The sequence below is a fragment of the Pezoporus occidentalis genome, unplaced genomic scaffold (genome assembly GCF_034315485.1).
Source record: "Pezoporus occidentalis ecotype Australia unplaced genomic scaffold, CSIRO_AGI_Poc_V1 ctg51, whole genome shotgun sequence".
NCBI lineage: Eukaryota > Metazoa > Chordata > Aves > Psittaciformes > Psittacidae > Pezoporus > Pezoporus occidentalis.
The window spans coordinates 4,064,131-4,087,056 of record NW_026915847.1 but is presented as its reverse complement, the minus strand read 5'-3'; the positions used below and the strand labels follow the sequence as shown (position 1 = coordinate 4,087,056).

The 22,926-nt window shown below is 39.6% G+C and overlaps 1 pseudogene; it reads left to right on the top strand.

Moving 5' to 3' along the window:
• The window catches only part of LOC134173372 (FRAS1-related extracellular matrix protein 2-like), a 55,124-nt pseudogene that overhangs the window by 2,137 nt on the left and 30,061 nt on the right, over positions 1-22,926 (top strand).

The following is a 22,926-nucleotide window of genomic DNA, read 5'->3' as shown; positions in this document are numbered from 1 at the left end:
AGTATGTACTGACTGAAGGGTTGTATAATGATGTGACTGGCACAACTGCAGGAAGAGTACATGGCTATAGGAAGGTGTGCTGAGCGAGTAACATCTGGAAAATCATTTAAAACTTGCTTGGTGTGGGAAAGAAGGTTGAAAAGTCAATGCTGTCATTACTACTATAGCACAAGGAAATGCTTTAAAAATTTCTATTTTGATTAGTCTTTTGATAGCTTTGGTGCTTAGAAATACATTCAGCATTCTCTCAGGGACGTTTACCTCCCAGGGGAGTGCTTGAAATAAAGCACAACTGTAATAGCTGTTGTTCAGCCTGGACAAAGTACCTAAAGGCCAGCAGAGCATGTACACTGCTTTAGTACAGTTTGCAACTGCTTCACCAACACTCAAGAAAGAGCCTGCTATTTTCTATGGGTTTATGTTCTAGCTTCTGAAGTCCTCTTAAAAGCATTAATTTCGTGCCAGTATGTGCAAAAGAAACTCTGAGCAATAAAATAAATGTAAGTATGTGCGTATAAAATGTGTGGAGAAAATGCATGCGTTTTTCTCTCTCTTCACTGGCCTTGCAGTAACACAATCAGGTTCTTTCAGACAGAATTTTCAGCCTTTAACAGGAGAGTATGCCTCTTGGATAATAGCATTTTGTCAAACCTGAGGGCAGGAAATATTCCTGTAGGTTCCTTCCTGGATAACTACTTGTTCTGCTGTTTGAGAGCACTGCTGGGAAACCTGTATCAGTGATGTGTGAGAAAGGATGGGTGGCAGCTTTCAGAAAAGTTGATCCATCTAACTTGAGGAAATTCTTCCCATTCCTGCCATTAAACTGAAGATTTGGGCAGAAGTAATAAAATTTTAACCTACTGATTATGGTTCATGTTGACAGCTCTGATTTATGAGTGTTCAGTGTGTTGAGCCTGCAGTTCATTTCACAGAATGAATGTTGGTACAAATTGAATGCAAAGGAAGTAAAGTTCAGCTGGTTTTAATGATTTTTCCTTTGATGAGCTTACACATAGCATAATGTTAAGTTTCTTCAAAGACTTGTAATGGAGCAATGCAGTAAACCTGGAGTGGTTATTTTTGACTTTAGCGTGTTTGATTTCAGAAGCATTTGTTATTTTTCTTTGGTGATTTTTATGCAAAAATCAGCCTAGCTAGACTTGGTTTGTCCAGTGCCTCTCCACCTGGTTTGTGTTCTGTGATGCTTTGTGTAAGTAACTCTTATTTACCTGTAGACTTCACCTTTTTTATTTTGTAGTCTTTTAGTACACCTAACTTCTTGACATTGCTGTCATTGGTGCCCATTAGACCTGGTTTTCAGTTACTGCTGCCAAAAGAATGAGAGCTTGCTGGTAGTGAAAGCTACAATGTTTTGCTGATGTGAACTCTGTGGGACCACTTCAGGTTTCTTTCAAATCTTGCGTGGAATGCAATTTTAGAAGTTAGATTATACCTTTGGATAAATGAATCCTACTGAAATACACTTAGAAGTATTTGCTTTCCATAAAATATTAAAGGAAATATTGTATTATGAACTTCTGGCTACTAAAAAATATCTCTGAGAATTTTTTTCTGAAAAAAAAATTTAAAGTATGATCTAAAGTGTGAATTTGTTCTGTGCATTTTGCTTGATGTGGTCCCAGGTCCATGGAGGGAACATCTGACCCTGCTAAAGTTAGTGGGAACTTTGCTATTAATTCTAGTTGGCCTGGGATTTCACTCAGAGGCTTTCTCACCTGTATTTGATTGGTGCTACTGCAAAAAAGTTGTATGGGGGAGTGTGGTTGGGTGAAAATCCTAAGGGAAACCTAGCAGTTTTCTGGTAGTATGTGAATTTTCCATCTTTTTTCTTGGCTTTTACTTTCCAAAGACTTTAGCCTGTTCAGCCAGTCTTAGACTCTGTTGATCAGAGGCTGATATAAGGAGCTTCAGTGTTTTATTTTTAAGCTTATTAATGTTTTTCTAGGCAAGGAGTATGGCTCCTTAGTTCTGCATAAGCTCCCAGGGTTTTACTTGAAGTTGGAACCTAAGAAGGTAAAAGAATCTCTTTTGTAATTCCATTAGCAGCAGTTATCACAGATTCTAATACAATATTAAACACATGCTTAGAAAAACTAGAAACATTAAGATATCTGGATACTTAAGAATAACTTTTTGTTAAGGCACAATGTACAAGTGAAAAATTAGTCTCAGTAGAATTAAATGGTGTTTTGTTGTTTCCTTTTGTAAGACAAATTGAAATATTGCAATTCCAGCAGCTTGTTAGCAAGCCTTGGTTTGAATTTGATTACCTAAACTGGCAGCATGTAGCTACTGGTCAAGCTTACTATCTGGTGAGGTTTGTGTGTGTTAATGACTGTTTATCTAACACAACTGTTTACTTTCACATGAAGGTACTATTTCCTGTAATTTTACAAATCAACGTTGCGTTACCATACACAAGTCAATGTATCATCCCCTTGCTAAACAATTCTCCTTTTCAGTAGTCAGGTTTTGTGTATCTATCTCGTCACATCCACAACTCTGAAAATAGTTTTGCAGAACTTGCAAAAGCTGCTGCAGTGGTACAATTTCACCACTTCTGGACCAAAACAAAACAAACACACTTCTTTGATAGGACTGACAAATTTGGCAGTTCCTACAGAAAATTGAACTTGTCTGTTTTATTCTTTTCATTGGTTGGTTGGTTCACTGCTTGCAATAGAAGGGTTCACCAAGAATGATAAAAGCCACAAAGCAAAATCTTCCTTTTCTTCTAAATTATTAAATTCATAGTGCCTTGCCTGCCACAAGGCATAATTTTTCTTAGTTCTCTTATTTGTACTACAAGGCTTTTTCTATGTCCTTTTGACCATAGGACAAAATTTGAAAGAACATGAGAAAGTGCAGGTGTGAGAAAGAAGGAAAATTATATGAAAGGAGTCTGTGGGATGCATGTCTCATGCAATTTGCTCATGAGCACAGATGAGAATTTCTTCATGTCTCAATCTGTTTACATCTTCATTTGACAATTTTAGCCTGAGAGATTTAAAAGATAACAGTAAGAGACATTTAGGAACTTCTAAGACCGACTCTTGAAATTAACTTATCTTCAAACCATCTTTTTTTTTTTCAAATCATTTCCCTTTGATTTCCATTACCAGTGAGTTATAATGTTCCATAGATATTTTAACTATAATAGAACAGAATTATTTTGGTTTTATTTAAATGTGGGTAAACAGGCATGCACGTTTTAGTCTCTTGATGTATTCAACCCATTGTTATGAGATATGTAAAACGTATCAGGAAGGTTTTTGTATAGCAGGCACTTGTCATATTTGTCATTGCTTCAAAATGGCAACAGAAGTTGAATAGAAACTAAAGCAAAACACAGTTATGTCAGTCAGTCAGTTGTGTTGTGAATGTGTGGCAGCAGGTAAGTTCTTCCTGAATGCCATCGTAAGATTTGGTTTTAGGAGGGCTGGTGTAGGTCAGCTTCTTGGACAACAGATAAAGTTAGCTTCCTGTTGTCTGCTTACCTGGCATTTTTGGTAATACTGGATTTCAGTTCCCCAAATACAGAGTAAATATTTCTCAAATCTGTCACTGAAGTAGAATTGTTTTCCAGACCAGGACATACTTAATTAAAGGATGCTGTTTGCTAGTGCTGCTGAAAATGATGACTTGATGGTCCTTTATGTTTTTCCTGAAGACCTGATATGCCTTGGGCCATCTTCCATCCTCTGAGTGTTTCAAATATCAGATTTACTTTTTTTTCTTCTACATGTTTTTCTGCAATTCCTTTTTGTCTCATTCCTTTTTTTTTCCTTTGTTATGTATCAGTAAGCTCAATGTACTGTCTCTGTGTTCAGGGTTCATGTGGGCCTGTGTCATGATTTAAACCCAGCCGGCAACCCAGAATGTCACAGCCACTCGCTCACTCCCCCCTCCTTCCTCTCCTCGCTCCCAGAGGGATGGGGAGGAGAATCGAAAGAATGTAACTCCCATGGGTTGAGATAAGAAAAGCCCAGTAACTAAGGTATAACACAAACCACTGCTGCTACCACCAATAATAATAATGACAAGGGAAGTAACAAGGGAAGAGAATACAATTGCTCACTACCTGCCAACAAATACCCAGCCTGACCCAAGCAGTGATCTAGCGCTTTCGGGTAACTGCCCTCAGCTTATATACTGGGCATGACATGCTGTGGTATGGAATACCTCTTTGGCTAGTTTGGGTCAGGTGTCCTGTCTCTGCTTCCTCCTGGCTTCCCCTCCTCCCTGGCAGAGCATGAGGCTCACAAAGTCCTTGGTCAGAGTAAACATGACTTAGCAACAACTAAAAACATTCGTGTTATCAGGGCTGTTCCCAGACTGAAAGTCAAAACCAGAGCACTGCATGAGCTACTAAGAAGGAGAAAAATGACTGCTATTGCTGAACCCAGGACAGCCTGTGATTTATCTAATGCCTTGGACAGCTTAAGTAGGTAATTTTTTTTAAAGTATTATTAAAAGGAAAATATTTCTGTTCCATAAGTGTTGTCAGTGATGGGAATTTTAATCATGAGGATTAAATGTGCTTTTAAAACGGTATGGAATGGCTCCTAGTGTAATGTCTTATAATTAGAGGGGCAGAGATTCTCCTGTAATTCCCTTAACATCTGGTGAATCATATGAATACATAGATGGGCAATTAGGGATTGAAGCATGGTTTCAAATCTGAATCTAGAAGGTTTTCATAAAAAACAGTGATAGTATCGTGGTTTAAACACAGCCACGCAGTCTCTCTCTCCACCCACCCCCCCCCCCCCCCCCTTGCCCTCCCCCTGCTCCTGGAGGGATGGGGAGGAGAATCAAAAGAATGCAACTCCCATGGGTTGAGAACAGTGTAGTAACTAAGGTATAACACAAATCACTACTGCTACCACCAATAATAACAATGATAAAGGAAACAACAAGGGAAGAGAATACAACACCTCACCACCCACAGACCGATAACTCGCCCCACGCCGCAGTGAACTAGCCCTTCCGCATAACGCTCAGTCTGGGCATGACGTGCTGTGGTATGGAATACCTCTTTGGTCAGTTGGGGTCAGGTGTCCTGTCTCTGCTTCCTCCTGGCTTCCCCTCCTCCCTGGCAGAGGATGAGACTCACAAAGTCCTTGTTCAGACTAAACATCATTGTTATCAGCGCTGTTCCCAGACCGAAAGTCAAAACCAGAGCACTGCACCAGCTACTGAGAAGGAGAAAAATGACTGCTCCTGCTGAACCCAGGACAGATAGTTAACTTAAAAATGTATTTTTATGTGGCTTTTCTATTGATAATCACATTTGCATCAGTGATACATTCAGGAAAGTGTGGTTATTCCTTTCTCTGTTGCTATCCAGAAGTTAGGGGAATAAAGGAATGTATAAAGCTGTCCATATAACATGCCTGTCTCAAACAATACAAATTTATTTGTTCTGTTCATCATGCATCTCCCATAGTGCTCAGAATGTTTTTAGGATGCTACGAGATTCAGTTTCAGATGTTTGGAACTCAGGCCAAATTACGCAAAATGTAAACTGAAATAGCAACAAGTTGCAAACTTGTTAACTGGTTTCACCTAAAATTCTTGTATGTTCATTGACAGTATCAGCCCAGAGCTTTTCAGTATTAACCTCTTTGATATGAGTCTAATATTTTCCATTTGTTTCAGCCTATTATCAGTTCTTGTAAGTCAGCTATTCTGAATCACTACAAAATGCATTTCAGTGTTGTTATTCATCTATGAAAAATTAAGTGAAGGTACTTTAATAGACAGAATATGCAGACCAGACGTTGCTCCAAAGCAGTGTCTTCCAAAGGAGGTTATAAGCAGGTTGTGTCCCAGGAGGCAGGTCTCTGAGTCTTCAGAACTCATGGGGGGTATAGCTGCTGCATTGATAGCACTCATCTTGATGAAGTGGTCCTGGATTCTTCCTTGTTAGCTTCAACTTCTGTGTAGACCAGGGGAACAGCCATTGTGCTTTTCCCAAGACAGGGAAAACTGCCTTGCCCTGACTGGCTAATAATTGTAAGATGGGGATGAAGAGTACAGGATTTTCTACTTCCAGTGCTGTGACCAGGAAAATACTTTTTAAGGTATTTGACTTCTCACATATCATTTAAATTTAACTGTCACCCGTGAAAAGAGCAAACTTTCCAAGGTCAGCCATGTTCCTGTCCATTGTTCTAGTTTGTGCCCTTCTTATCCAGTGTGTATTTTGCCTTGTTATGCAGGAAATGGCTCCACAGGTCAGCAACAATCACTTAGCCTTATCTAGGGAAGAAATATCTCTGAAGTTAGAAAGCTACTTTTCCTGATGTTGTAGAGGTGTATGACATTTCCTTGTGATCGCAGATAAGAAATGAAAAATATAATCTTACCATTCCCAGGCACGTAAAGGTATTGTGTCCGTTGTTCAGCCTCTACCTAGTATGGCACTTTAAAAAGCCTTCTCTAATGACTGTCTGTAGCATCAACTGTGTTGCCCAGATTTGATATATTGATATAATTTGGGAGATTATGAAGACTTCCCACAATAACCATCATGCTTATGAACTGTGCAGATTCAAGCTATGGATCAGCTGGCTGCCTCTTGCTGGAACACTTTAAAGTAACATAAAATCTCTTGCACTGATCCCTGACTCACAACATATCCAAGGTCTCACTGCGCAGGCTCTATTTCTTCAGGGACCTGAAATGCCAAGCATATTAAAGTACATTGCAAAAGAGTATTGATTCAAAGGAGGAACTGAATTTATGATTAAAGATGATTGCATTATGAGTGGGTACTTTTATCTCATGTTAGCACACATTGAAAGTTACCTTTTGGAAAATACAGAAGCTTTCTGGTTTTAATGAAAGCTTTGTACTTCTGAGTTACGATTAGATAATAAGATAATTGCGTCCTTTGTGCATTGAGCATATATGGTGTCAGTCATGATCTTATTTTTGTACAGAGAATGATAAACTTGGTAATATATTTTTCCTGTTTAATTTCACTGTTACAAAATGTAATGCATTTTGTCACTGACCATGTAACAGCATAACTGAAATTATATTTTGTTCAGGATAGAGTATGCAGGAGTATCAGATAGAATGAATGCATCCATCGGTCATTCCTCCTGCTTTCTCCTTAAGGAGCCAGAGAGATTCAGAGAATTGCTGTTCTCTGATACAGGGACTGCATTTGTAACTGTGCAACGAATACCATTTGAAGAGCAAACACACAAGCAGACTTACCATGTATATCCACTCAGATCTATGTATGTATCTGTCTACATCACTTTGATCTTGTCCTAGCATACTGAACAAATTAAGCTTCTTCATGTAATCAGGCAGTCCAGGCAATAGTAGCCTTTCTCAAAATCAGCCATATGGTTCACTTGAAAGAATTGTAGTTTTCTTTCAGTCCAGGTAGTAAATTTTGAATTCTTATATTCTGTAAGATTACAATGCATAGTTCATCATAGTTGTCATGACTGGAACATATCACTATACCTTTTATTAAATTTGGTCAATGTGAGGCATCAGAAAACTTTACTGATGTTTTTATATGCTAGCACAGTTATAGGCAGTGACTGAGCTGTTGCAAAGGAGATAGCTGATAGTCCTTACTCTAGTCTGTCACTGACAGGTTAGAGATTCCTTTTGGATTCAGTTCCTTAGCAAAAAGGTTAGGGGATAATTTAAGATCAGATCCAAAGATTTTTTTTCTGCCAAGTAATGTGGTTTCTAGGACAGAAGTTTACAGAGTATTCTTTAAAAAGCCCAAATGTGCTACCAGTTAATCTATCTGCAGTTACTTAATTAGGTTGTGAGCTTTTCCACAGATTCAAGGATTAGCATGAAGTAAATATTTGCCAAATCAGTAGATCCATAGGTAGAAGACATCCTTCTTCTCCTTTGTGTATCACACTCAATAACTCAGCCATCAATTTTTCTTCAGTTGACTTGTGCGGTTTCGCTCTTAGATTTTCAGCAGTTAGCTCCTAATTTCAACTTGCTCCATGACTAAATAGCATTGGCATCACTCATTTTCCATGTCATAAATTGCTACCAAGCTTTCTTTACTGTAATATAGTGTATAATGACGCAGTTTTTACTAAGGACCACTTACCTTCATGAGCTCTTTGAGTAGAAGTGAGTGAGATCATATTCAGAACCTTTCATTTCTGTTTTGGGTACCTGCTTCACATTCCTTTATGCAGGCTTGCCTAGAGAATGTCCCAGACAAGTGTGATAACATGAGCTACTGCTTCTCTTTATGGTCTGCAAAATCTAAGTATAAAAAAAATTATCCTTCTCTTGAGACACAAGAAGCACACTCCTTCAGGCACTCTCTTTAGAGGACAGGGTGTTGGGCAAGCAGCCTTAATGTGTGAAGTAATCAAGACTGTCGTGAAGTTACAGGGTCAGAAAGTCAAGCGAAAGGGGTGCAGAGGTACTCATCACTTCTTGTAATGCTGATCCTTGTTAGATTTCTGTTAGATTGCTGGAGAGGCTCCAGGTCATTACGTTGTTGCAGAACTTAAGCCAATGTCAAGTGGCTGGATGGTTCACGAAACATTTTTGTCATCAGCCATCCTCACCTACTAGTCTTACTATGGCTCTGCAAAATAGCCATGTGGCAATGATCTGTAAGGCTGAGCAGACATTTCATCAGAGGGTAAAAGGGAAGGCTCTGAAGCATGAAAGAAACATATTTCTGTGGTGCCTCTTGGCATCTCTCCAGAATTTAGACAGGTGTCTGTGGAGCCTGGCAATCAGTCTTTCTATTTCTGTTTATGGTCTGTTACTTCCTGTATTAATTTCCCTTGGTTTCACTGTGCTGCCACCCATAAAGCATGTCTATCGTACTGCCTTTTCAAAAGCTTAAAGTAAAGTTTGTAAGGCACTTATATTCTCACGATAAAAGGATCATCGTTGTCGTGGTTTAAACCCAGTCAGGTAACTCATTCGCTCACTTCCCCCCCTTTCTTGCCCTCCCCCTGCTCTTGGAGGGACAGAGAGGAGAATCGAAAAGAATGCAACTCCCACGGGTTGAGATAAGAACAGTTTAGTAACTAAGGTATAACACAAATCACTACTGCTACCACCAGTGATAATAATGATAAAGGAAATAACAAGGGAAGAGAATACAACACCTCAGCACCAGCCGACCGATAACTTGCCCCCCCTCAGCCCGACCAAGCACCGACCGATACCTCCTCCAACCCTGCAGTCTCCCAGCCCTTCTGGCTAACTCCCAGTTACATCCTGGGCATGACGTGCTGTGGTATGGAATACCTCTTTGGTCAGTTTGGGTCAGGTGTCCTGTCTCTGCTTCCTCCTGGCTTCCCCTCCTCCCTGGCAGAGCATGAGGCTCACAAAGTCCTTGGCCAAACCAAAACATCCTTGTTATCAGCTCTGTTCCCGAGCTGAAAGTCAAAACACTGCACTACACCAGCTACCAAGAAGGGGAAAAATGACTGCTACTGCTGAACCCAGGACATTATCCACCCCTTATTCCATACCATTCACGTCATGCTCAGATCCCACATTTTCAATATACCATCACTCTTATCTCAGTGCACTCTTATCTTAGTGCATGGACCAGTCCCTATAAAGCTGCTGTGTCCATCTGGTCCATGATGCCAGACTCCATCTCTTGTAACAGTCTTCCAGAGCAGGAGAGACTGTGTGCAGTGTTCACACTCGTGAATAACTTGGGCAATAGTGTCCATTGCTAGGTCCACCCCTTGATCATGAGTCCATCTCTGTGTTGCATCTCTGCTCTGATGGCCTGAAGTGCCATGGGCCCACCAGGCTTAAAATAATTCACTGTCCCCTTAAGCAGTTTCTGCAGCTTGTTGCCGGGGACTCCATACAGCTGCCTTCCATCTCCGATGCTTCCAAAGCACTGGAGGGGCCCAGTGAACTAGATACTTGCCCATACTGTCCCACACACCCTGCCACTCATGACTGTCCAGCTTTGGGGAAAATATCTTGGTCCCCCCATATCGTCGTCTAACCCCAGACAAGACCCAAACCTGACTCTGCTTAACTTTTGAGATCAGACAAAATGGTTGTGGGTAGCACACAGTCTGTGTGTGTGCCAACATGCTGATCCCCATCACAATCAGCAGGCAGGTCCCAAGGATACCCAAAGGCCATTCAAAACCTTCAGAACTCTCAGTTGATGCTGCTGTACTTGTCACTGGGGCTGGTGTAGCTGCTGTGCTTGCCGGCTCTCCCACCGCCAGCTTCTCTTTTCCTGAGTCCAGCTCTTCCTCCTCTGCCTTGCTGGGAAATGCTGCGTCGTCTCCTGCATCCTCCTGGGGCTCGGCGGGCGGCTTCCGGGAAACGCTCTCGGCTGTCGCGGGGCTCGGCTCGGCCGCGGGGCTCGGCTCCGCCGCGGGGCTCGGCTCCTCCGCCGCCTTCTCCCGCTGCTCGGCAGCCGCTTCCTTCTGCTCCTCGACCGCCCCGACCTCCTCCACCGGCAGCCGTCCCCTCGCGGCCTCCAGCCCCACTCCCGCCGCCGCTTGGTCCCCGGGGCCGCTCTCCCGGGCCGCTTCAGCAGCCGCCGGCTCCCGGGGCCGCTCCCCCTCGGCTCCCCGCGGCCTCACGAAGACGGAGGCGAGGGTGAGGGCCAGGACGGTGAAGAGCAGCCGGACGGCCAGGTACAAGTCCACGGCCACGTCCGTCCCGCCCTGCTGCTGGAGCCCGCCCGTATTACAAGCCATTGCCATAAAGCACAGTGAGACAAGAACCTTAGCCCAAGCCCCATACTTGATAAACACTATCACAGCAAATACCGGCTCTACGTAAGTTACAACATTCTGAAGCTGTGAGATCAAGCGAAACAACTCTGAGAGCCAATAAATCAGCATTGTGACGAGTGACTATTAATCCAGTCAAATCTGTCGTTATCTCAACCCTTCGTGCCCCACGTTGGGCGCCAAAAAGAACTGTCGTGGTTTAAACCCAGTCAGGTAACTCGTTCGCTCACTTCCCCCCCTTTCTTGCCCTCCCCCTGCTCTCGGAGGGACGGAGAGGAGAATCAAAAAGAATGCAACTCCCACAGGTTGAGATAAGAGCAGTTTAGTAACTAAGGTATAACACAAATCACTACTGCTACCACCAGTGATAATAATGATAAAGGAAATAACAAGGGAAGAGAATACAACACCTCAGCACCAGCCGACCGATAACTTGCCCCCCCTCAGCCCGACCAAGCACCGACTGATACCTCCACCAACCCCGCAGTCTCCCAGCCCTTCCGGCTAACTCCCAGTTGCATCCTCGGCATGACGTGCTGTGGTATGGAATACCTCTTTGGTCAGTTTGGGTCAGGTGTCCTGTCTCTGCTTCCTCCTGGCTTCCCCTCCTCCCTGGCAGAGCATGAGGCTCACAAAGTCCTTGGCCAAACCAAAACATCCTTGTTATCAGCTCGTTCCCGAGCTGAAAGTCAAAACACTGCACTACACCAGCTACCAAGAAGGGGAAAAATGACTGCTACTGCTGAACCCATGACAATCGTTAAAAATCATATGCTGTATATTGTTCTTGTGGTATTTTAGCTATTTGGCAAACCATTTGTATAGGTAATCAGACATGACAGCTTGCAAACAGATTGATAGCTGTCTGAAAAAACTGATACTGAGGAAATAAGATCAGACGCATTAGGTTGGATTAGGACCAGACTAGGCAGGCCATAAGTGTATGCAAGTTGATTATTCAGTGAGGAAATTTCTAATGAAGAATTTGTCACGGAAGTTTTGCTAGTTTATCAGCTTCAACGACTTGCAGAATTCCTGAATATGTTTGTTATTGTGAAGCTCTGGTAGAATTCTCTAGTAGTCTTTAGTGTATGGGTAGCTTGTAATCTGATTACTGCACAATTTAGGCTAATTAAATGAATTGGTTGATGTTGCTGCTTCTACAGCGGCAGGTAGTTTCTGTAATTAACCTACATGTGGCAATGAAGATGATTTCTTGAAACGTAGTTTTTAATGTAATTAATACAAAAAAGGATGGTGATGGAAGAACAAATTCCTAGTGTTGCTATGACTTATTTCAGGCCAGTACAGTCCAGAAAAGCAGAGGCTTCACTATTAGCTTTACCTACAAACATTTTTTGAGGAACATTCACTACTTTCTGCAGACAGTGTACTTCTTTAACAGTCTTCTGCATAACAAAAATCCAAAATCTATCCAGAGCAAACAAGCGACAAGGAAGTTCTTCAGTTCCTTTTTTTGATGAAGATTTTTTTTTTTTTTTCCTGGCATAGAACTGGTTAGGCAAAAATTCATTTTTCTGCTTGTTCAAATTAATGTGAAAAAGGACTTGAGAGCTCACTCCAGCTTCCCTTGGGTTATGCTCCAAGTATTTAATTTGTTGTTGTTGTTAACTTCACTATTCTGATGTTCCTTTATTCTGTCTATTCTTTCTCCTTTCTCTTTTTTTCTGAGTCTTTCCGAAGAGACTTTTGTTAAATAATAGCTAGCAAACTTCTATTTCCCATCTGTCTTGTATACATATTTGTTGGACCATCACCTGGTTTCAGGGTAGTGTATTGTTGTTTGAGCTGCCTCGTTACACAAAGAAGATTAATTTGTTCTTAAATGAGGAGTAGGAGTTAGACTTAACTCCTAACCAGCAGAGTATGTAAGACTATGTATGTGCATGACCTCTAATAAATTTTGTTGTATCTCTGTGATGATATAAAGTTCCTATTGGGAACAACTGGAAATTTCTTGGATGGTGGTAAGGAGTGTCTTTGTACCTTCATAGCGTATGTCTTTCTACAGCAGCTCTGTCTCAATCCCTGACCCATCTCCCCTTCTCAAACCCTCCACTTTCAAATTTTCCATCTCTTTCTAAAAGGGGGAATGTTTCTAAATAGAATGTGGTCATGGCTAGACTGAAGTTATCTGTGACTGAGGCTGTTAGAAAAGAGGCAGAAATTAGACAAGCCTGTAATACAGAACTTCTTTTCGCCTTATTTTTCTCCTATGTACTATTAAATGAAACTCCCCTCTACCAACAAAAATGGTTTATTTAGAAACACAGTGATGATGGTTTGTTGCAAATAACCAAATTACCGTTTGCCAGAACAAAAATCCTTGGGCTTCTTGTGAATTCTTATACTTGAAAACATTTAGTCTCTGGAGCAGCATTAAGTTTGTTTGAGAGCTGCTTTTACCGTATGATCTCTTGCATATACTGAGAAAACTCCAAGAATTTGGAAGGCCTAGTTGATAGAAAACATCTTCCCAGCCACGCAAGCGAAACCGTGTTCCTCCATGCTAATGCAGCAAATCGGAGCATGGCTTCTGTGTTCCAGTGGGCTATGCTGGCGTGGATGAGCAGTGTGTTATGATGACTTTTACTGGGTAAATACTATAGAGTCATAATGCAGCAAAGCATATTATTGTGAGGCTTTAATGACATTATAACTCTTCGGTTAATGGCTTCCAGAAAGACAAAGGCTATAAAGATATAGTGTAAATGATAAATTTTTTAAAAAGATGCAATACTTAATTTAGGTGGAAGGTGACTGGGTCTTGGTAAAGATTATTATCATTATTATCATAATTTTTTAATGATAAAAACAGGCCAAAGCAAAGGAACTAAGGCAAAGAACATGAGTAAAAACATTGGAGTCACAAATCAAGTAATGTTCTTTCCTGATTGAGAATATGGCAGCATATCTTTTTTTGATTATTTTTATAAAATGGATGTATTTTTTGTATCAACAATACAATGCAGCCCTCCAGTCCTGGAGTTGGAGTGGGGAAGAATGGGCAAATGAAGGCAAATATGGGATATGTTTTCTGGTCACCTGCTGCCCAGGCTTTCCTCATGTTTCACTGTAGGCACTGTCTCATCATTCTCAAATTACAAATCTTTTAGTCAACTTCCAGGTCTCTTGGAATTCAGGAGGATGAAAAGACAAATCCTCATAATTGGGTTAGATTTAAAAGCAGAAGACAAAGTAATTCAACCTGCACATGCCACAAGCTGCAATCGCAAAACTGGGTCCATTGAAATACCAACAACAGTGTACTTGTTCCTCTAACCCTCCTGTCCAACCACATCAAACAGGAAAAAAAGAATCTTGAGTATATGCAGCTTAGGTAGATTCATTAAGGCCTCAAAATTTCTTGATGATAACTGAAATCAGGTGTGAATTTTGAAAGACTGTTAAATATGGTTTTAAAGGCCATGTGGAAGTCTTGACTATGTGCACTCAGGTTTGTGCCCTCAGAGTAATCAAATGTATATTTTGTCCACTAATATTTTCTCTTTTGATAGGTAGTGCTCTTTTCCAACACCTACAATTGTTTCCTGGTTTTGACTTGCTTAGACTCAAAGAAAAATTGTGATACTATGCAGCAGCCACTTTTGACACGTATTCTGTACTTTGCATTTAGATATTAAAGTTTTAAAATATTTTAAAAGAAGAAAAATATTGTGCCTGCCTTCTGCTTCCATGCATGCCAGCAAAGAAGGCAGATAAAAGCTAAATATTAATTAGTCAGCTCAGAACAGTTGCTTTTTCCTTCTGTACCAGAATGGTTGCTCATTACAAATACCAGACTGAGAATATTCATTTGTTAAAATACAGCCTGATACACACGAACAAAACCCCACCACATAAAAAAAATGACCAAACCCCTTTCTAAGTGCATCTTTGTTCAAAATAAAGACAGAAAGAAAAACTGCCTAATTCCCAGCAAACTCTGCATTTCCTGACCTGTTATCTTTCCCTTGCCCAAGATTTTTTTTAAGGTTTTTGGCTGGCAGGGGGATGAGTGCCCATTTGTGGCTTTGCCACCCCTTAATTTTTTAGCTGAAGTTACAAATTAATTTAGATTTTCCTTTCCATCTTGTCACCCTTTTTAAGTTTTCCAACATTTGGAACTATTTCCTTCTCACTCATACGTAAACTTACTTTCTTTTAGCTGAGCTGGTAGGTTTTGTTCTTTCTTCTTTCTGTGATTCTGCAACTTTTTCCTTTTATTTCCTCTCTGTTTATTTCCCTGGACTGCTTTCTATCTTTCTGATCCCTTTCAGTAAATTTTAGCTATCCAGCAAATCAAAGCCAACTGCAAGGATGCTTACCTCTATAGAGCAGCTGTTGTAAAGGAACATCTCTTGAAGGAGTTGATAGAAACACTGCCAACCACTCAAGCTCAACCAAAATCTGAGATGGTGGCAGGATGGAGTTTTTGCCAGAGCAAAAAGAAAGAAAGTGTCCTGCCATTCTGGTGGGTTATTAATGTAATATTTTTTACTGATTTAGAACTTATATATTCATGCTGTCTGTGAGGGTAATAGAAAAGTCTGTTTCATTGCGTGCAAGACCCATATGCCAAGCACATGGACAGCTTTTACCTCTGTGTATTAATCTAGTCTTTATTCCCCAATATCTAATAACACTTGGCATGGTATCAACCCTTGCTTAGGGATAATAAAACCAAGAGAGCAATAACTATAATAGTATTTTTAGGAAAATACTGGAAAAGGAGGCTGCTCTTTCATAACACTTGGCAGGGTTTTATGAAATTTTCTTTGTTAAATTTATGAAGTTGATGGTATGAAACATCCCTTGAAGGCTTCTCTCTTTGGCCAGGAAAAAGCTGATGGACTGTGTAGTGAAAGAGTTATAGGCCTTACAAATTACAATATCTTGTTGGAATGCCTCAGTTTGTCATAACTGTAGAACTCGCAACCATCTAATTTCATACTGGCCTGTTCTTAAGGTATGTTTTATTGTCATTTTCAGTGTTCTCTGTTTCTCTGAAAAATGCCAATGTAAAATAATTAATATGAATGCGTAATTTTTCCAGCAGTTGCCCCTACATATATATTATTCCTAATGAGGAAATGAGATTTTACAGCTTGTGATGCATATACAAGTGATCTAATAAATTTATGGTTTAGTTAGAAAATAGAGATATTTAAGCATATATTTGGAACACATTTACAGAATAACATTCTTCTGTTTGCCTTTTTTTTTTTAAGTAGAAGTATTAAATCCTCAACTTAAAGAATGATTCCATAGACTCCATTTTAAAACTACAGAAAATTTATTACCTTAAAAATTTAGCTACCTCCTGCTCTGGCCTTTTCACAGTTCTGAAATAAGGAATGGGAGAAGATGATGTGAGGTGATAAACAACTGCTGAATCTCACATTAGTATTGTGCACAGTACAAGTTCCTCAGCTGCCCTGATTTTCACTGAAGTTAAGCAACCCAAGATGGGAACCTCCTGTTGGAAGTGCGCCTACCAAATGAGATGTCTGTTTGAAAAGGTAGAAAACTTTTCTATGAGTATGAATGGGTATTTTACTACTTGCATGTTAAGCGACAGGGCCAATGGGTGTTCCCGACATCTATCTTGTAGGATGCTGAGTTCTGCGATATTCCTAGAAATAGGAAATTATATGAATCTACTTTGACTCTGCTTTAAGCCTACTGAGTGTTTGGGCACTGCTTTTGAGATCATTTAATGCAGGAGTTCACAAAAAGCCAGGTATTGAGTTCTGTTGGGTGTGATACACACACTGAACAGAGATGTGTATCTTTAGCTCTCTTGCTCTCTGCTCTTTCCTACTGATTATGAAAGTAAAAGACATTTCCTAACAATTCATGGTGGTTGCTTTATATCATCAGCTCCAGCAGCCTGTCATCAGATCCTCTGATACACACTGGGCTCAGATTGCTAGTGCTATAGGTAAACATGTACAATACGCTATGTTTTTCCCCTATGAGGTTTGGGGGGTGTTTTGCTTTACTTTTCCTGTAACATTATGTTGTAAATAAGTAGTCTGGGGATAGTTATCTTGCCTTCCTAAAAACCTCTCCATTCTGGCAGTAGATGCAGACATTTCTAAAAGAAAATATCTGTAGGATAACTGAAGAATGATGAATATGTTCTTGCAAAACAGCCATGTATAGTAGTATATTTATCTACACATATAAGTATGTTTTGTATGGATGGAGGAGGAAGCTGCATGTGTTTTCTATGTATGTAGGAGGGCTTTACAGTGCAAACAGGTGGTGGAGGTGTTGGTACTTGTGACTGGAGACAAAGTGTGCAAGTGGTCCCACCATATCTGGGGTTCAGCTCTGCATAGATCTGTGTAGCTATTTGTGAGTAATTTCACACCTGAATTAGCTTTAGACTGCAGTTGTTGACTAGTAGGAAATTGACTGGTCTATCATGAATTTATTATTGAATTAAAGTTTTTCCATGTTACAAGCCTTTTGGTTGGTTTTGGTTTTAGTTTAGCCTCAGTTTCCCTTTGTTTCCAGACCTTCTTTCTAAGCTGATTGTTAATTTGGAGCATGCTGTGTTCAGTCTTATTTGTCAATCAAAGGGGAAAAAAGCCTCCAAAACACTGAGGTCTGTCAAGGGATACAGGCTGTGAAACAGTCACCAAGAAATACATCTAGCAGAAATACAGTGATCGTGCTGATCATTTTTCATGCATTTTTTCAGCAGAAATAATGTAATTTGTCAGGTTATGTCTTTTTCCAGCCTACATGCAGCAGTAGAATGTCAGCCAAACAGCTAAGTGGAGGGTTTTTTAAACTATTCCAGTTGGTAAATAGGCTTAGGTTTCAGCTTGCAACTAAGGCAGTTTTTCAGAAATCTGTTTCCTTCAACACTTTTTTTGCTGTTGCTAAATGACTTGTATTTTTGTTCAAAGACACAAATAATTCTAAGTTGCAGCTACTTAAAACATCTTCAGATTCCAAAGCTCATAGACTTTGCATAGCTGTAACCTCAGATATTACTGGACTTATTTGCAGTGTATAATCTGATGTTGCTTCTAGTTAGCAGGAGAATCCTATGCTGGACTTTGCTGTACAATTTTTAAGAGTATGAGGCAATTCCCATAGAGATAATGTTAGTATAAGAATTCTCAATGTTAAATTAGAATTATGTGGTGATTTTGATTAGAGGTCAACTGGGCACTCGTAGAGAAATAGATCCTTTAATCTAAAAGTTCAAGTGTTTCATCCAGTGCTGAATTAGTTGATTTTATGTCTTCATCCTTCTGTAATAGAAGTACATAATTATAGAACAAAATTGATTTTTGTTTCAAAAGAAAAATGTCAAACAACATAATTTTTAGCAAAAAAAATGCTAGCAGGATGCAATTACCTCTTATTAAATTACCTGTTTCAGTAAGTAGAGGCTTCTTAGGTATCCTTTTTGAAAATTTCTATTTATTATGTAGAAAATCATCAGACAAGTGGAGAGCAGAGTCTTAACAGTTCTTGATGACAGCAACTTTTTCCTTGTCTCTTCTTATCTTGGCTATACTTTGTCAATTATAAGCAATGAAATGTTCTGAAACTGAATGTTATAATCTTGAATTACAGTGCATACTGCATGCATCACAAGGCCTAATTTCATTAGAAAAAATAACGAGCTTGATGTTTGGCTTCAAGACCAGTTGTTACATAATTACCTTTGCTGCATGGAAACAGGATGTGCCAGCTCACATAATAATTTTACAGAATATTTTCTAAACCAAAAGAAAATGACAACCTGTTTTTTTTTGGCCTTGTACGTTTTAAATAGCAATAAACTCATAATCTGATATTTTTTCCAGTTTTACTTTGTGCAATACAAAATAACTACTGGTTTCAATAAATTATTTTCTTGAAAGCAAAGAATAGAAGCTTAGTCACAATTTCTAAATATTTCTGTACCATTAATCAATAAAATTCATGATATAATATCTTCCTTATGTGATACTACATGTTGCCTGCATTTACTAGGAAATGCTGAATTCGTTTTGTGCTCTTTTCTGATATTGACAGGCCCATACTAGCATTTTTAGAAAGAGCCAGTAATGCAAGATTACAGTGTGACCTACATAGACCCTCCCTTTCAGAGCTTAATCCCACTCCTGACAGAAATAATCTTTTCAAAAGTAATCTTTCAGAGTTAATAGGTAGCTTAATTAGAGGGCTGGTGTGCTAAGACACAGGCTTTGACCTGTGAACTATCCTCCAGCTTCTTGGAAGACATGTACCAGTTAACTCTGGAAGGTCTGGGAGAGTGGACTATTGCAGTTCATGTGATGCACCTCTGTCCTTCATACCTGCAGGTGAAAAAACGGGCTGGCTTTAATATACTTAAGCAGTGACCACAGGGAATTCTAGCTGTGCTTTGCAGACTAAATGTAGTATTCAGGATACTTTTTGTGTTGACAGAGCAGGGAACATTTTAAAGAGACAGCTGTTCTGACTGAACTGGGCTTGGATTTCACTGGAGAAGGAGAACTACATCATAGAGGAGAACTCTAAATTTCTAGAGGTGACCATCAGATGTAGAGGATATCTGCAGGAAACCTCTTTTATTAGTAAGTAAATCTTTGACATTTGAAGCTTCTTGCACCAGAAAAGGCAGCTGCTAAGGACCTGCTCCATAATTGTTTGTTCCTCTGTCTACATAATAAATACCAAATAATGAGAATAACATTGGTATAGAATTTTATTGTTCAGATATGTGGCTATGTGTTTCATTTCCCACTGCTGCCATCCAGAAATCTAATTATTTATATTATTAGATGTAAGAACAAATCAGTAAATTGAAACTTCTGCTGTTTGCCTAGTGTCTTTTTCCCAAAGACACAAAACAGAAATTGGGCTACTCTGCTTTGTTTATTTTGGCCAGAGGATACATTTCAAACACATTAGCTATAAGTAAGCAAAAGTTCTTGAAGTAGCTGGTCTTTGTCTGCAAACCAGGTGGAGCAGTTAGTTACAACTCCTCACTTTACAAGGGCAGTGTTATGCTGGTCTTTTTGCTATGAAAAAATCCAAAAGCTACTAGAAATTCTCAAAGGGTCATCTGCTAGCAGAGGTGGCCAGTGTAGAATACGCTGACATTAAGAGTGTGCTGTCATGGGATAGCAGGGTATCCAATCATGACAGGTCTGCAAAGTAAACAGGAATCACAGAAATCTTTGCACAAAGGGGGCGACTGAAGGAGCACTGAGCAGAAAGGCCTTTTCTCCCTGATTTAAAAACAAACAAAAAGACAAAGGATTTAAAGTTTTAGGTTTTTATCATTTGAACCCACACATGATGATTTTTGCTTTGTACAACGCAAATACATCAAGCTATTATAGGAGTATTAAGTAAATCAGGCATTTAAAACCCAAGCAGTTGTACAGTAGAAAAATTGTTGGGAATTATTAGGAATTGAATAGTTGGAGAATAATTTCATATTCCACAGCCTTCAGAAGCTGTTTGCTAGGCATCAGATTCTCCCACAAAGGCATAGGACATTGACTTGAGAAGGATTCGTCATTCTCAACTGGGGAGGTAAAATGACATGTAACTGCTGTTGTTGAACCTTAGTAAAAAGATGTTCATATACTTGAACTAATGCTGGATTGAAACCTAAGGGCAGTAATGAATTTCAGGACCCCATGGTGAATTGCAGATCTTTGCTTCATTACGTCCACAGTCAGATTCCGCCAGTATGTGTACACCTTTGATTAAACCAAACAAGAAGCCTAGCTGTATAACTATGCAGGTTTAAAAATGTGTAAGAATTCCTTGTATTTAAAAAAATATTTTCTGGAGTTATTTTTATGTATGATACGCTCTCACTTAAAAACAAAACAAAACAACCAAACAAAAAAACCCACAATAAAACAACAAAGAATTGAGTGCTTGTGCTGCATTAAGTAGTAAAGGCTGAATAAATCCCTGTGTCAGTTGTAACACCCTGCATATGAGTTTCCAATAAAGCACATTTGTGTTTCTGGATATTGTTTTGCTCTTCCAAAACATACATGGTTTATCATCATTTTCTTGTGCTACAGCAAAAGCCATCTGATCTAAATAGCAGGCAAAAACTACTTTGAGTTAAAACTTCATCTGCTGCTTTACTTTGAACTAAATGAATTCGCGTCTAGCTGTAGCGTCTCTATGCAACTACCCTCTCTGTTTTTTATTAAGATAAGAATATGTAGCCTTTTAAACCTATGCAGTAAAAGATCTACAGCACAGAGGATGGATATCTAAGTACTGCAGTTTGTAGTTACACAAAGAGGAAACAAACGGGGTGGGAGCGAAGCAGCAAATTTGCATAATGTGCTGGACCAAAAAAATCCTGAGATTTTATTGTTCTGTCATATTGAGCTGCAGTTCCACATCAAATGTCCAGTTATTTACTCACCTAGCTAGGACAGCATCTGCAGAAGCAAGACTTGAAGAGATACAGAAGTCTTTAGGGGTTATTTAGTGTACAAGTGAAAGTGATAAAAGTACTTCACAGATCTTAAATGTGTGTAAGTACAGCACAGATATTGAACAGTAAAAGAAACTGGAAGCACAAAGTATTAGATGTCTAATGATTCATTTCTCTTTGAAAGAGATAAGCAGTGAGGTTGGTTTTTGGTTTATTTTCTGTGTACTGTGGATGACTGAATTACACCTCAGTGAAACCTTGAACATCTTAATTGACATAAATTTCTTAACAGACTGATACATCTTTTCTGAAGGCATAACTGGAAAACTTGTTCCACAATTTTATATATATATATATATATATATATTTTTTTTTTTTAATAGCAGCCTTCCAGTATCTGAAGGGGGCCTATAAGGATGGTGGGGAGGGACTCTTCATTAGGGACTGTAGTGATAGAACAAGGGGTTAACGGGTTCAAACTTAAACAGGGGAAGTTTAGATTGGATATAAGGAGGAAATTCTTTACTGTGAGGGTGGTGAGGCACTGGAATGGGTTGCCCAGGGAAGTTGTGAATGCTCCATCCCTGGCAGTGTTCAAGGCCAGGTTGGACAAAGCCTTGGGTGATGTGGTTTAGTGTGAGGTGTCCCTGCCCATGGCAGTGGGGTTGGAACTGGATGATCTTAAGGTCCTTTCCAACCCTGACTATTCTGTGTTTCTGTGTCTCAGTTGAACAGTTCTGTTCAGTCATGTTTGATAGATAACCTCACACATCAGAAATTTTGTTGATTGTTGCATAGGTTTAAGTGCTCAGTGGGTGAAGTAAAGGGAATTTTTCATGCCAGTCTAATTCTTTATGCACACAAATGTTGGTAGGACCCTACCCTAATTACCTATTTTTTGTGTGGGCTATATAACAAAATTAGCGAAAGTGTGATATAACCATCCTTATTTTTCCCTTAAGGTCAGTATCTGCCAGAGTAGCATTTTAAAACTATTTTTTGTGATTGTTTTAGTTTCATTAAAATATTGACATGCATGTAGAACAGTTCTTCTGAATTTTTATGCAGGTATTGGAGCCAAAGATGGTACAGCAGTAAAGGATAAAGACTTCAAGGGGAAACCACAGGAGCAGGTCCAGTTCAATCCAGGACAGGCTTCAGCTATCTGGCGAGTGAGGATATTTGCAGACAGCAAGTATGAAGCACCTGAAACGTTCCATATTATTCTGTCTGATCCAGTAATGGCTGCCCTTGAGATTCCACCAGTAGCAATGACTGGAATTGTGGATGCTGGTGATTGTATTTATCACTTCTCTTTCCCCGAGAATTTGTGATTAGGTGCAGTGTTGTTCACTTGCAAGTGCTGTGAGTACCTGTATATTTCATCTGTCTATGGTCTATTGTGGTTCAGCCTTGTCTTAAAGTTTCACCTCATTGAACAAAGAATTCTTTTTTTCTCATTAAATCTCTTCTCTGGCTACATTTCCCATTCTGTATGTAATGTCATACAGGTGCTCTGCCTTGGTCGCCCCCTTCTGTCATCATGTTTTTCTTCAGTATGTACAGTGTATATTCCTCAGCTGGAATATAGAGTAGGGGAAGATATAGGTGAACTGCTGATTCCTGTTACAAGATCTGGAGATGTTAGTCAAGAACTGATGATCATTTGTTCTATACACCAAGGTATGTTATCTAGCTAGGTAA